The sequence below is a fragment of the Meleagris gallopavo genome, chromosome Z, assembly GCF_905368555.1.
Source record: "Meleagris gallopavo chromosome Z, MGAL_WU_HG_1.1, whole genome shotgun sequence".
Taxonomy (NCBI): domain Eukaryota; kingdom Metazoa; phylum Chordata; class Aves; order Galliformes; family Phasianidae; genus Meleagris; species Meleagris gallopavo.
In genome coordinates this window covers 73,399,145-73,412,274 of record NC_139435.1, presented here as the reverse complement: position 1 = coordinate 73,412,274, position 13,130 = coordinate 73,399,145, and positions in this window count along the sequence as shown.

Genomic DNA, 13,130 nt, shown 5'->3' with positions numbered 1-13,130 from the left:
TTTTTTATTTCTATTTTCCTTTTATGTCTTAGTAAATATTTTTTTACCTCAACCCATGAGATCTATTTTATTTCCTGTTCTCTCCTTCATCACAGTGCGGGAAGGTGATTGAATGGCTGTGTGGTGCTTAGCTGCCTCCCAGGTGAAACCATAACAGTACAGCACTGACAAATTTTGTCATTTTCTATGTCTTAAAAGCTCACAAAAAATACAAAATAATCTGTGACACATTTAAAATTAGATTTGTGATATGCACTTATTTACTATCCTGACGACATGGGGGCAATTTGAGAATAGGTCTCAAGATTTCTGAAAAAACATCAATTTTTTGGATGGTTGTGACTCCATTGTTGGTTGATATAAATATATCACCCATGAATTTTCAAAGGAAATGTATAGAGTTGCAATCAGGCATCCAACTGAAAGAAAAAAATCGATCTTGTTTCTTCAATAGATTTTCATAATCCCCATCTTACCAGAGAAAAATATCCCTTGCTTCATCATGCCTTGTTCCTGTCATTGCTGTGTGACAGTATTTACATTTGTGAACAATTGTTTTCAAGGGAGAAGTACAGGAAAAGTATCAAAAATTTCTAGAGAGCACCCTGAAATTCACTGAGAATTGCAGCCCCTTCCATCAAATCAGGCTTAGTTTCACAAAACCAAGGTTAAATATCCTACTAATTTTATGCTTCTGTTGCTTTTTTTTTTTTTAACGTTTTAATTAAAAAAATATGAAAATATATATTAAAAAAGAATTTTTTTACTTATATACATTAACTATATTATAAAATTTATATACGGCCCAGTATGATTCTTCTCCACTCTGTGTGGCCCAGTCAAGCCAAAAGGTTTAACACTCATGTTTTACAGCATGCTGGATAACTTCCTAGCTCAGGATGTTGCACAAAACCATCCTGTTGCCTAGCAGTTTGCATGCATGTCCTGAGCATGTCCTGGGCTGTGCACAGGTTCTTTCTCCTCCCAGCCCCCTTTTCCCACAGAAAGAAAGCTCTAGTTTGTGTATGCAGAATACAACCTTCCCAATGGAAGCAAGGCAAGACCAACAAGCTGCCATTATAGGCAGGCTATAAGACTCAGAATTGCAGGGTGCCATTATGAACATTAACTGTATTCAATTTGTAGTAATAAATGATTATATTCAGAGAGCAATGGAAATGATTCTGCCCTTTCTGGTAAGAGTTTTCTCATATAGTCCCTGGCTAGAGGGATCTCATCACTAGCAAGTGCAAAGCTGGTTGCTGTTTTTTTCTCAGTCTCTTTGAATGTAGTGCAGCCTCGTTTTATTCACATCTGTTGTGTGTTTATGTGAAAATTACTTTATTAGAGACATTAATAATGAAAAATTATTGATATGTACATAGTAAGTAAAACTCATTCTACTGAGGTTCATAAAGACAATGGCCAGCAGTCATCCAAAGTAAGCTCTTAAAGACCAGTCACCAGGTCATTTCTTGCATAATGCAGAATGCCATTGTACAGGAGAAAATAGAAACTACATGAAGAGCCATAACTTTACAAGAGATTGCCAGAAATGATAACAGGAGAAATTCAATCCCTAATTATTGTGCCCAGTCAGATATATTCTTTTGCTGGTAAGACAATGGGCCCAGGAATGAAGGAATAATTTAACAAGACTTTGGAATGCCTTAACAAAACGTAAAGAGGTTGTATTATTATGGCAGTGGAAAGAAGGTCAAGAAGGTTAAATAGCAAAAATAAAAACTCATCACTGGAAAAAAATACTTCCATTTATTTTATAATATCTGCACTGGTAGTCAAGGTCAGCTGAATGATGTTACTGAAATGAAAAAAATACACCAGTGAGTATTTTCTGGGAAGAACAGAATCAGCAATGTCAGTTATTAATGGAGAAAAGTCAGATCCTGAATCTTTGACAATTGGATGTAGCAGAACATCCAGGGATTGGCATTGTCCAATCCGATACTGAATGTGTGATTAATTCTTCCAAGTCAAGATGTTTCCAGATAGCTTGAGAAAATTTTTTGTTAGCATCCTGGGAATAGCTGCCAGGGTCTCAGTAATGATCACCATCTTTCATTTATTGATGCATAAGGCAAGACATTGTTTAGAATCCAAGCAGAAGAACTGGAATTTTTTTATCACAACATGAAATTAAAAAAATAATAATAGTGTTCTAAAAAAATTCTGCAGTTCCTCTGTTTATAAAATACGTGAAATGCAAATTATGAATTAAGACAAATCAACTGTTTTTTCTGTGCAAAAAGACCTGTCCTATGCAACAGCCATTTCTTGAAAGAGGTAAATGGAAGTTTCTGCTTCAAAATTGTTAGCAAACACACAAGCAAATAGAAATTTTGCTAGCAAATTACCTTAAGCACAGCATTTCTCTACTAATGCATTCAAATAAAATATTACATTCATTAATGTTCTCAGCATGTGAGAACAGGATGTGAGAATGAGTAGTATATTGAAATGTGAAAAAAGCAGTTCTGCAAGTTGAACAGCAGTGGTTTCCATCATCTGCTAACCATTATATCAATGACATTTGAAAAAAGTAAAGTAGGACGCTTGCATGCTACTTTTGAAGCTGTGTGAAAAGTGTAAGTCTGTGAAGTTGAACATTGTCATACAGGTTAACATCGTGCTTTGAAAACTGAGTCAGATCTGAGTCAGATCATAACTTTTTCCTCCATCTGTTTATTTTATTTTATTTTGTTCCCAAAAAAACAAAGACTTTTATTTCAAGCTGTCCTTCTCGAGTTCGTATTCTTATTATATTTCTTCTTTTGTTCATAACCAGTACAGGATGTTATAGTACCCGATTCTTCTATTTCAGTAGCAAACATTAGAAATAATACTCTTGACCTAAACATACTCTTGACCACTAATATAAAATTGATGAAAGTCAGAAATCAGTGTACACAGCAGAATAAATAACATCCATTTGCCCTTTCCAAGGGATAAGTGCTGACCTTAATGTTCAGATGCAAAGTGACCAGGTACAACCACTATGCTCTATCAATTTCTAGACAGCTTTATTTTTCCTTCTCACTTGTGTCATTTTTGTTTGAATGGCTCCAGCAGTGGAGCTGAGTTTTCACTTGGAAAGCTTGCCTTATCTGAATTCACATTGCCCCTGATAGATAATTTTATATGGAGAGGAACTAGAGATGATATTTAATAATGCTAGTAAAAAGATATACAAAACAGAATATTAGTTTAATCTGAAATTATTCTCTCAGATTCTCTCAATTGTAAAACCTGCAAAACTTAGATTGTAAGCAGCACTAGGGAAGCTTGGTGTGCTGACTGTGAGAAATACAGCACGGAGCATGGGGCAGAGTGCAAACACCTTAGCCAGATCTGTGATAACATCACAGGGACAGGAACTCAGTCTTACTATGGAATTAATAAGCTCATAGTTGTCACTCCAAGTCAGCAGGGTGACATTTTCATTTTCATTTTTTTCATTTTTCTACTACACCAATTGCAACAAAGGTATGTCTGATTAGAGTCACTTGAGCTCCATTTGAAATTAAGAAATAGTGTAAAATGGCTTAAGAGAAAAGGAATTTAGGAAGGATACCAACACAGATCAGACAGGAGGACGCCACTGACATCTGGGACCAGTGGATTTCCCTCCCCTGCATAGGAGCAGCTACTGGGTAACATTTCAACACTAGTTTATATTGAATTATTTCCCAGGAAACTTAGAAATCTCTACAGAATTGTTCACATCAGCTGTGCTGTGCATGTTACTGTACTCACACATGCTCTGCAGACAGTGTATTTATCATAATCCAAAAGGACCTGTCATCTATTGCTTCAATAAAGAGCAGTAACTTAACTAAGCTAAATGTAAGAATTCTCACTGAGCATGGACAAACTCCTTGAGAGCCTATTGGAATGTGACTGGACTTGTAGCACCAAATTGGGTATCTATCTTTTATTGCAACAACAGCAGAGTCCACCTTGTCCAAGGCAAAGCAAAGCTGAACATGACTCTTGTATATAGGTGTAGATAAACACATTTATTGGATTCTGTTCTGTCTGTACTAATGAGAAGGTTACCAGGGATCAAAATACAGCCTATGTTTAATATTTGTCTAATATCCTAATAAGGATAGTAAGCCAAAATTCTGTATTTTATACATGAGCCTTAGTAAGAGTTACCTGTTTGTTAATGAATGAATGAATTCAAGTTTTGTATGGTGGCAAATATAGCTACTGTGATATTGATATAGATCAGCCTGTACTGCATGTGTTGCAAATTGTCCTTAGTTTTCCCACTCTGCTGCACTGTGGGACTCAAAAAAGATTGTAAACCACAGATGATATTCCTTACCATCTTATTTCCTTTCCTCATGGAAAAATAACAAAAATGTTGCGACTCTACTGTATAAATTAATAGCATTGTCTGTAATATGTTAATGATTAAATGAAAAACTTGGGGGTCATTGCTGTTATTTATTATTATTTCATAAGCACACAAAAAAAGAACTTGCTTTTTCATGAGTGCTAAATATCACCTAAATGTCCTGTCAGGATAAAACCTATCTGCCTCATCTTTCACGATAACAACACAAATACTCATATAATCACCTGCTCTTATATGTAAGTAAGCTGGTTTTATATTCCAGGAGTCTTTTTTCAAAAGTGAAGTGGAGAAAAGAGAAATTTTAGTTCTTTTATCAAAATGAACCTGTGTTTACTGTGTGAGCAAAGAAGTGTTATCTAAGGAAATTTCTTTTGTTTGCATAGGTGCCCAGAATTTGAATAGTTATTTTGTCAAGCATACGTGCATTTCAAAAATAACCTATAGCTCTCTATAGCTATAGAAGCAACTACCCTAGTCTTACATCTGGGCAAAAGCTGTAGCAAAAAGGGTCAGTAGTCATTCAGACTTCCTTTGGGGCAACTAGAAGATAAACACAAGACCAGGCATTGAAATATTTCTTTGGCAAATACATAGCTAATCTGTAATATGCAAAAGGCAAAAGCCCACCTATCAAAATTGCAGACTTTCCTTCTAGCAATAAACAGAGCTGATAAAGTGAAATTCAAGTAATATCATTTGTCATAGTGCTGGAAAGTGGTGCTTCTGCAGAAACTGGCTCACTAAGCACATTAGGAAGTTCCAAGTGTTAAAGTAACCCTGTTGTTCTGCTCCTTTGCACGTTTTAAAAACTGATGTAAATGGGTGGTTTATAAATAATGCTCTGTCTTCTTGTCATGTCATAAAATATTACACAATACAAAAAAACATGCTTAATTTTATTTTGAAATTTAAAAGACTGTCTCATCTTAGAATGTATTTTTAATGGTAGCTAAGTGTGAGAACAAGAATATAAAGCATCTGTGAGTGCCATAGCAGCAGGGTGAACTATAGCAGAGCTATTGCTATAACATATACCTATTCTACTCTTTTAATTTAGAACAGCACATCATATGATTCAACTTCTTTCTAACTCACCAAGACCTTCCACATCTTTGTTGAGGTAGTCAACAAAGCTTGGGTGGGAAGAAGAGGATGAAACTTGCTAATTTGAGGATGTTTTCACTGCAGCTGTTAAATATTTGGTGTTCTGTCCATTTGCTAACAATTCTGCAATTCTAGTGCATCTTTTTATGCATCTTCATTAACAAATTTTCATGTCAACATTGCATTTAGTGTTGAAGATTCTTTCCCAAACGTACATTGTGCTCAGAATATGCAGAAATAAGAATGTGCTTGTAGTATTGTACTTTAATTTTCTTTCATTCTTAAGACAGAAATAGATATCTAGTGAAGTGCATGTTAAATCTTGTTAATTTTCCATACAAAAAGTACTTCCAGAAATATTGAGATTCTAGTCTTATAATTCATAGCAATTTTTGCAGCTTACTTTTCTTTATTTTTTACCTTTTCCTTCCTTCCTTCCTTCCTTCCTTCCTTCCTTCCTTCCTTCCTTCCTTCCTTCCTTCCTTCCTTCCTTCCTTCCTTCCTTCCTTCCTTCCATAGAAATTATGTCATAACAGAAATGAATTACAGGAAAGATGAATTCATAAATATGTTTCTTTGTGCCTTGCATTCAGGATATTGAAGACTCAAGGGGAGTATGCACAGTACTGCTTAGCTATACATTAGATACATAACATTAGATACATAGAAATTATTTGCATTGGATGGGATTGGATAGGGTGGAAAAGAAGTTATTGTGATTTGGTTTTAAAAATGACTGAGAACAGGAGGATGAAATCGTGATGAAAGAAGAGAGGTGTGAAATGCATTCCAATCAGAATAAAAGCTTACAGTAAGAAATAACAAGGCAGCACTACCACCACCTCCTGCCAGGCAGTGGGGACAGGTAGCTAGAGGTGAGCTCTGCCTTCCCTTCCCACTGGGAATCGTGCCATAGAAATCTTGCTCAGTCACAGAAGGGGCAAGGGGAGAAATCACCACAACTCTTAAAGATTGTGTCCAGAAGACCTCTTACAACATTTTCTTTCATTTCATGCCTGTGAGGGATTTTTAAAAGTAACCCTATTAACAGAAAATATCACATAAATGCAACTGTGTGTACAGGGATGCTACAGAAGTAATCTGTCCTATTTTATTTTGTTGGCCTATAGTGTGGATTGTGGATGATGCCTATATGGAAGTAGAGATTGACCCTTGCTGCCAATATTCCATTACATTTTGTTGCCATGCAACAGGTGGAAGCAGAGGAGCAGTCTTTAAGATGGCATCTGACAAAGAATTGTGTATTGAAGGTCTCCACGTGGAAAAAATTGCAAATTTCCATTGAAATTCGTTGGTGCTAGCTGAGTCTGTATCAAGACCCAACAGTGAATGTGAGCACAGTGAGTTGGGAGGTGGTGCAATGACAGTGCAGATTTTTACAAGTGCATCATACGTGCTCTTATTCTTCGTGGTAAAAATGCATAGCTGATGGTTTTGACTATGACATATGAAATATTTGATGAGTGTAAAAACATACTAAGAGGCTTCCTGATCTACTATAGGATTCAAATAAAGAATTTTGTAATGTGATTGAGATTCTTCCACTCTCTATTCAGTCATGTATATATATAAAATATAATATTTGAGAAAATTTATTGGGAAGTAACAGAATTTATTTTATTTTTTTTATTTTTAATTTTTAATTATTATTAATTTTTATTTTAAATTTTAATTTGCATTTCCAGCATGCTGAAAGATTGCAAGTTGGAACTATAGAACTTATGTATTTCAATTTAGATAGTCACTGCTTATCTTTCAGTATGCTAGGGAACATTTAGTGGGCATAGTTCTGAATCCCACCAAGAGCTAGAAAACCTCAATGTAACTGTTGATGCTGTGCATTACTGAGATATCAAGCTAAGACTACGAGTGCTAAGAAAATATACTGAGACATAATTATCGGTATACTTTAAATTCAAGCTGAGAAGTGATGTGTAAGTCATGTTTAGTTTGATTATTCAGGCACTTGTTCATACCAGGAAATTTCTGCCATAGTCTTTAGAGGAAACAGTTCTGCACAGAGTCAATGAATGGATGGTTTGAAAGGTCAGGACAGAGGGAGCAATGTCCATATGTCCATCCTGATGCAAGTAAAGGTCAGGTTTTTGGCTAGTTGTAGAACCTGAACATCTGTAAGTCTATGATTCCTGAAGAGATGCATCCTAAAGCCCTGATGGAATTGGCTGATGTGGTTACCCATGATGGTACTTGAAAAGTCATAGCAGTTAGGTGAAGTCTGGACTCCAGGTGACTGGAAAAAAGGCATTTTTTCCCATTGTTATGAAGGGCAGAAAGGATGAACCAGGGAACTACAGACCTGTCAGCCTCACATCTGTGCTGGGGAAGATCACGGAATAGATCCCTCCTGAAGCTATGCTAATGAGTATGGAAGGATGATGTCCCTCTGGTGATGCTGTTTCATATCTTCATCAGTTACCCTGGCAGTGGGATGGAGTACAATATCAGCAAGTTAGTGGATGACACCAAGTTATGGCATGCCTGAAGGATGGGATGCCATCCAGAGAGACTCAGGCAAGTTAGAGCAAAGCCAAGGGCAAGGTCTTGCACTTGGGTCAGAGCAATACCCTCTCTGAAGGGAAGCTGTGAGGTGAAAGGAGAGATTACAGCAACTTGCTCTTGCTACAGAGAAAGCCAAACGTATCTTGGGCTGCATCCACAGAAGTGTGGCCAGCAGATTGAAGGAGGAGGTCTTGCCCCTTCACTCTGCACTGATGAGACCACATCTGAATACAGTAATACAGATGTGGAACCCTCAGTACAGGAGAAAAATGGATATCCAGAAGGCTACAAAAATGATCCAAGGGATGAAATACTTTCCCTATAAGGAGAGGCTGAGAGAGCTCAGGCTGTTCATCCTGGAGAAAGGAAGGCTCTGGTCAGACCTGAGAGCAGTTTTTTTTTTTATATCTAAAGAAGAGTTACACGAAAGAAAGGAAGAGACTCTTTAGCAGTATAGGTTGTGATAGGATTCTATAATTCTGTGATTCTATGTAGGCTTTGGACTTTGTGTGCTTCTGTCTGGAGCCAGCAGTTGGACCTGATGATTCTTATGGGTCTATTCTAACTTGGTGTGTTCTATGGATCTACTGACTCTAATAGATTCTTCAAGTGTTAATTATAGCAAACCATAAGTCTAAGGCACTGTGGCAAAAGAAGATCTGTGCTTCAAGAACTTTTCCTCATAATATTTCTCTCTTCGCCTGTTCTAGATTTTATTTTTTCCTTGAATCTTAATTCTTAGTCAGTTGTGGCCTTTTCTGTGCTCAAATACCGTAAGATATTCCATAGGAGAAAAGTAGATGATAAAAATGGATGTCTCACTTGAGTGATTCTCAAGGACACTCACTTTAAGATTATTTAAGTTCCAGATGTAACTTACCCATTAAATTCAATGTTGATTTTCTGAGTTCTGAAAAACTTTTAAGAATTCTGTGTGGGTGTAACACGGTCGTTGAGATGACCCCAAGAAAGAGGACAGCACTCGATTCAAACTCTACTGAGACTAGTGCTTTGCAGTGTCCTTCACCTTGCTGGCTACAAAAAATGTTTTCAGTGAAACTGCAAACAAACACAAGTTTTGGTTTGTATGACTTTCTTCTATATATCCTACAAAACCTACTCTTGTATCTTCTTCTCCCTGACTTCTAGGGTCTGAGATGAGTGCATCTGAAGCCTCTCCTTTCTTCCATGTTTGACTTCCTGGGAATGGGCCCAAGTCTAAGAGAACAGCTATGCAGCTTGCTTCCAGGAGGGTTGAGAAGCCCTGGTCAGGGATCTCACTGTTTGTTCTCTTAGAACAGGCTTTTGGGCTGAGCTCTCACCTTTGTTTTCCACCTGAGCTGCGTTGCAGGGACACTATGCCCTCACATTGTTTTTCTTATGTGGTCTTGATGGTGCTGTACCTTTGTTGATGAGTCACTGCCTCTATTGTCCTTTTGGTGCTCGGTTGTGGTTTGTCTTCCTTGCAGAACAGCCTGACCTTGCTGCTTCTGGACACGCAGGTACAAACCTATCAACAAGAATGAATCAGTTTAAAGTAGTGAATATTTTCTAAGGGAAGCAGAAGCACTTATTAATGCATTATTCTCAGCACACAATAAGGGAGAGCAAAAGGGCAGAAGAGTGAGATCCACTTTATTACTTTTCTGAGTTCTCTGTTAGCACCTGGCAAATAAAACATTTCTATTTTGAAAGATTTTAATTTCTTTTTTTTTTTTTATGTATCTTTTTTTTTTTTTTTCTTTTTTTGACACTGGAAGGATGGTTTGGAGAGCTATCTATTGTATAAAACATATAGGGAGCTTCAGGGAAGACTTTTTCTTTAAATTTGCCATTTTTCCTCCAGATTCTAGAAGGTAGGAAAGAGCCATAATCATGGAATATGCAAAGACTGAAATGTCATCCTTCATTTGAATGTAATCTTTGACATTTCCCTTTTAACGAGACTGTGGTTGGATATTAGCACAAGTTGACAAAGGTCTGCAATAATTAATATGTATGAGAGAAAATGCTAACAAAACAAAAAAGGAAATAGCTTGTAAATATTAAACTCAAAAGGGACTTTGATATAACTGTTGATGACAACACCTGCTTGCAGATGAGAAAACTGAATAAAAAGCAGCGAAGGGAAGAGTAAAACTGTATTTGTCTTAACCTTTTAATTCAAATGCTCTTAAAGTGTAAGAAGCCTTCAGTTCTACCCATAATACGTTTTCATTTAGTGATCAAAATTAATGCCTACAGGTATTAAGCAAGAAGGGGAAAAATAAACTTTTTTTTTTTCTAAAGCCCCTGTATTTCAGAGTTTTTGTTGAAGGTTTGGTTAGATGACACAGAGGAGCAATTACATACACTTCTCTAACATGCACATTCAGCATTGGGTTACCAGAAAGCTGAGATGCCTGGTGACTGGCAGTCTCACATCCTGTTAGTACTCTATCATGGTACCTTGGTAGGGAAAAATCCTCTGGAAGGGAGGGAGAACTGCTTGTTCTTACCTCTTGACTTGATGGCCACACTTGACTATAGATATTATTTTCTTGATCAAATGTGGAATGTATGCCAGTGTCCATCACATCGGCTTTGCACGGACATTAGGAGCTCTAAATCCTTCTTTTTATAACCACCTCTTCATTTTTTTCAGCTCAAATTATATGTACATACATGCATACTCCTTTGCACATCTGATGGAAATAAGATATTTTTGTATCTGAATTTGTCAGTGGATCGCATGGTTAGAGTTTCACTTTGCCACAATGCATTATTGTCTTCTGGAATGCTAATGGGGGAATAGGAACTATGTGAAAAATAATAGAGTCTATCTAGGCATGTAGTTTACTAAACTTGGAGTCTTCTTTTATTTTCAGCACGCTTTACAGGTGAGCTGAGGTTTGCCCTGAACCTGTGATCTCATTTACAGATATGTGCAGAGAGACGATGGTGGTGGAGTGACTGGGGAAATAATTAGGAAATAATTTTTCATGTTCTCTGGATAACATTGTCTGTGAAGGTAGATACTAGACCTATTTGTGAATGAAGGGGATGTCAATTTTAGATAATGAGTCAAGCCAACAAGTGTTTGATTATCTGACTATATCATTGACTTACAGGAAAAGTAGCTTTATGGCAGTCCCCAGATGATCTAAAACCAGATTTCGTTCTGACCTTCAAAAATTATACAGTACTAATAAAACCATAAGCTCCAATAGTAACTTTTCTTGTAATCAGAAGTAATTTCCAATTCAGTATAAGCCCTATGTTCATTTTTAATTTTATAATTATTCTGCAAGCTTTAATGTGATAAAGCATCTATATTCCTCTGTTTTTGAGCAGTTTTGTACTTGGCACATTTCTCTGATGCAGACTCTACATTTCCCTGTGGAAACTCAAATATAATTAGCAAATTTAAGTATGGAATAAAGTTATATGGATCAGCTTACCCAGTACAGTGAAAATAAAAAAGCAGTATGTAAAGGCTGAGTGACAAAGCTCACAGGTGCTGTGACTAGTTATTGAATGACTGATGTGGATGAGAAGTATTTTGAAGGTCAGTTATCTGAGATAGGAATGATTTCAAGGGGGAAATATGGATATCAAAAGCTTCTTAACAAGAAGAATGGATAAGGTAAATGGTTTCAGACTTAAAGAGGGGAGATTTAGACTGAATTTAAGGAGAAAGTCTTTTATAAGAAGGGTAATGAAGCAGTGGAAAAGGTTTCCCAGAGAGTTAGTGGATGTCCAATTCCTGGAGACATTCAAAGCCAGGATGGGCCACACTCTGAGCAACCTGATGGAGCTGTGGATGGTGAATGTCCTTGTTGATTGCAGGGGGGTTGGACTAGATGATTTTTCTTTCAACTTGAACGATTTTACAATTTCGTGATTCTTTATTCATGCATTTAAAACTCCCAACATAAAAAGCAAATGATCAATCTTGAGAACTGAAGCATTCATTAACTTGGTTATGCTTGTAATCATTTGAACAGCTTTGGATATTGTTAGGTAACATATATGCTCATACTGTCTTGGAAGAAGGGGGTTTTCAAATTATACTGATTATTTTATAGCGGGTGATAATGAGATATTGAAATTATGTTTATCATTATTCTGTTTTCTGCTGTTTCCTTTCAGCTGAGGTCTCATTTAGGGGTACTACTGCATCAAGTGATTTACACTTTCTTTGTGTCTTACAAATTCTGTAATAGCATTCCATGGTGCAGAAGTGTACCAGGGGATGTATAATTTTCTTTCTATCCTCCAGGAAAATAACTGCCCAGGGTTGCAAAAACTCCATCTGTTGTGGGGAACAGAGCCAAACAATTGCATAATTTACAACTTGGCTCTAGTGGAATTACCTGCTTTTTTTTTTTTTTTTTCTAGTCGTGGTTCCCTTTTGAAAAACTGTTCTTTTCCTTTCTTTCTCTTTTTTTCCTTTTCTTCCTGACTGTAGATCTCACCTTCCTAACTCAGCTAACTTACAGCTTTACTTACAAAGTGTAAGTAAAACAGTGAGCAACAGAGAATGGATCATTGAAGGATTAGTTATACTTTTCAAATGCAGAACAATTTTTTTATTATTCCTTTTGGATCAGAGATCTTTGGTAACACAAAGAAGAGCATGTATAAGTCAGGCAGGCTGGTGACTGATACAGAGGTGCAGGAAGGATGAGAGATTCTATATGATTTATCAGATATTACAGTTTTTACTCTTTTCTTTCCTGAGTGTAAATTCCCACCTTTCCAACCTGCTAGAAGCAATCGTAATTTATGGACATCAGTGTGGACCAGAGGTCTCTTACTATCTTTTTTTTTGTTTTTTGGAAGAACAAAAAAATCCTCCAAAATTTAAAGGAAAAAAATTAAACTATTATGAGAAGTGAAATGGCTGATGCAATCTATATACTCTTCTTCGTTGTTGCTATTGCAGTATTCAGATACCCTTACTGATGATATCTTCCATGGCATTTAACTAAGGCCATACAGAACTATTTCATCAATTGAAAAGCTGTTTCCTACTGAAAAAGAAAAAAGAAGAAAAAAAGAGATAGAGTGATAGGTAGGAGGTAATTATTTTCAGATTCCTCTTTTGGCTGCAACATGT